Raw genomic sequence first — 3,397 nt, 5'->3', positions numbered from 1 at the left:
CCCCCCACAGGCTGGCCAGGGGCAAAGCCTGGCCCCAGACCACCCACCTGCTGGAGTGCAGCTGGGATGCACGTCCTGTGGTGGGTCCTGGGCTGTGGCTTCTCTGGAACGCTCTGGCTTCTGTTATGTCCTTGTGGGGAGGATGGGCACATAGAAAAGCAGGCACCTGGGTGATCTTTTCTCCTCTCACAACCCCAGCACCGGCACCGGAGGCAGAGGAGGCTCCTGAAGTCTATACAGAGGAGTCGGATGAGGAGTCGGATGAGGAGTCGGATGAGGAGTCGGATGAGGAGTCGGATGAGGAGTCAGATGAAGAGCTGGAGGTGTGGGCACCTCCAGAAGTCCTGCCACCTCCAGCAGCCTCTCTGGTGGCAGCTGTGGAGTCGGGGCCGGCCTGGGAGGCACCTGCAGACATGGCTGAGGCCCCACCACCCCTAGATGAGGAGCCCTCCCTGGAACCTGCCATAGGTCCTGCCTCAGAGGAGGAGCTGCCTCCTGAAAACCTAGCAGGGCCAGCTCCGGCTCCAGAGCCGCTGGCTGAGACTGCTCGCCGTCTCCCCTCAGAAAAACGTGTGCTTCCCCCCCTCGTTGACCTGTTCCTTCTATTTTCTCTCTTTCACAAGTTTTATTTTTCTTCATGGGGATATTCAATTGTTAATTTTTTAGTTTTTACTATTTGGGGTATTTTGGGGTCTTTTTTTCTCTCTCTATTCTTCTTTCTTCTTTTATGCTTTGTTTCTCCCTGGGGTGATTCAATTTCATAAATAAATAAAATTATTGTTTGTATTAAAAATGTGCCCATCATTTCTCAATCCCCACTCCTCCTGCCCCTGGAGACCTCTGGTCTGCTTTCTGTCTCTGCTCTGTCCTCTGTCATTACCTGTTCTGGATGTTCCCTATATATGGAATAGGTGCCTTTTTGTGTCTGCTCACATATTTTTGTTTGTGTTTATCTGAAATAGCATTTTTGTTATTTGAAAGAGAAATCTCCGATGGGTGAGATCAAATGTATCTGAAATAGCATTTTTGTTATTTGAAAGGGAATTCCCACATGAATTAGAGATCAGATGGGAAAAAAGAAAAAAGAAGCCCTTCTAGTAAGCATGCGCATAATCTGAGGTTAGAGGCTCTTTGCTCAGTGTGGCCTCAGGGCCAGAAGCCAGTCAGGCAAAGGCTGGCTCTTCCTGTGCCCCGCAAACAACAAGGAAAATGCAGAAATTTGGAAAGAGAAACCACAACCTGGAAATCATTCCTCACAATCCAAGGCCAGAGAAGATTGGACATCCCTGAGGTGCAGCAAACTCTCAAAAGTGGGTGTTTTCTAAAGGAACAAAGGGCAAACACATGCACTTCCAAAGAGACAGTGCACACACCTCTACCTGTCAGAGATGCCCACCTCCCCGACGGGGACACACGCACAGTGGGCACTGAGGGGAGAGCACTGTCACCATCAGACTGGCAGCTTCTGGGCTGGTGGTGACCAGCCTGGGGACAAAGTGGGGCAGCAGAGCCCCCAGCAGGTCCCCTGGGGAGGAGGGGCAAGGCCACCCTCTGGGAGAACAGTGAGTAGCACCTGCCAAAGCTCCACAGGGACACACCTGCACCTGGCAGTGCTCACTCTAGGAGGTTACCCCACAGAAATTATTTTTAAAAAATGTTTTTATTGATTTTTAGAGAGAGAGAAAGGGAGAAGGTTAGAGAAATAGGAACAGCGATGAAAGAGAAATACCAACATCAATAGGCTGTCTCCTGCATGCCCCTGCTGGTGATCAAGCCCGCAACCCAGGGATTTACCCTGACCAGTAATGGAACTGGTGACCTCCTTGGTGTGTGTCCCACAGAAATTCTTGCACAATTGTTCAAGGATGTATTTTTGAGACTACCCATGAGAGCACTGACAGAATTGCCCAGCATTGGAATCAATACTAATGTACATGGAGAGGGATGGGATCCACCAATCCTGGTCCACATGGACAAGGGAAGTTGAGCAGTTGCTAAAGTGTGTGTACGTGTCTGTATGTGCCCACAGATAAAGGTCTCAAGGGTTCTCTCACGTGAGACATGTGGATCAACTGAGTCCATGATCCCACCTGTTAGACCCAATACATGTGTTTTTAACAGGCAGACATGCATATGTGAAAAAGACTTGATACTGTATGCAAAGAATCCTAAAATTCTATTAAAAACCTACAACTACTGATAACTGAATTTAGTAAACTAGCAGGATCCAAAATATCCAGAAATCAGTTGCATATTTTATAGTCCAATAACAAACTATCAGGAAGAAAAACTACAAAGATTATGCCATTCACAACTGCATAGAAAAAGTAATAAAGTACTTAGGAATAAATTTAACCAAGGATGTAAAAGACCTGTACTCAGAAAATCATAAGACACTGGAGAAAGAAACTGAAGAAGATACAAATAAGTGGAGGCTTATTCCATGTTCATGGATAAGAAGAATTAACATCATTGAAATGTTCATACTACCCATAGCAATCTATAGATTCAATGCTATTCCTGACAAGATACCAATGGCGTATTTTACAGAATAAGAACAAATATAATTTCTAGAGGTCAAAAATTTAGAAAAAGTTTATCTGGGTGGTTCTGACTCATAGTATTTAAAGAAATTGTACTCAAGATGTCAACCAGAGATATAGTCAATGGAAGGCACGACTAGGGTTAACAATCTTTTAAGGTTATTGAAAGAATTCAGTTCATTGACTCATGGATCTCACTATGGGGCTGTTGGAGCATTCTCATACACAAACTAGCAGCTAGATTCTCCTAGAGTGAGTGATCCAAGAAAGATCAAGGATATTCCAAAAATTTATTTGGAACCACAAAGAACCACAAATAGCCACAGTAATCTTGAGAAACAAAACAAAACAAAAGAAAACAAGTTGGAGGAATCACACTACCTGCTATCAAACTATACTACAACGCCATTGTAATCAAAGCAGCATGGTACTGGCATAAAAACAGACATATTTCAATGTAACAGAATAGAGGGCCCAGAAATAAACCCATGCTCCTATGATGTTTTAATATTTGACAAAAGAGGCAAGAACATAGACTGGGTTAAGAGTCTGTTCAATAAATGGTGTTGGGTAAATTAGATAGGTATGTCAAAAAAAAAAAAGAAAGAAACCAAACCCTCTTCTTATATCATACACAAGAATAAACTTAATATGGATTAAAGACTTAAATGTAAGATTCTACACCATAGGAGAACCGAAGATGGCGGCATAGGTTAACGCCGGAGATTGCTGCCTTAAACAACCAATTCAAATTAAGCCTGAAAAAGGGAACGGACAACATCCAGAACCACAGGAGGGCTGGCTGAGTGGAAATTCTACAACTAGGAGTAAAGAGAATATCATATCCAGACTCA

The sequence above is a fragment of the Myotis davidii genome, unplaced genomic scaffold (genome assembly GCF_000327345.1).
Source record: "Myotis davidii unplaced genomic scaffold, ASM32734v1 scaffold83, whole genome shotgun sequence".
In the NCBI taxonomy this organism is placed as follows: domain Eukaryota; kingdom Metazoa; phylum Chordata; class Mammalia; order Chiroptera; family Vespertilionidae; genus Myotis; species Myotis davidii.
The sequence above is the reverse complement of the archived record's forward strand: the minus strand, read 5'-3'. Positions refer to the sequence as shown.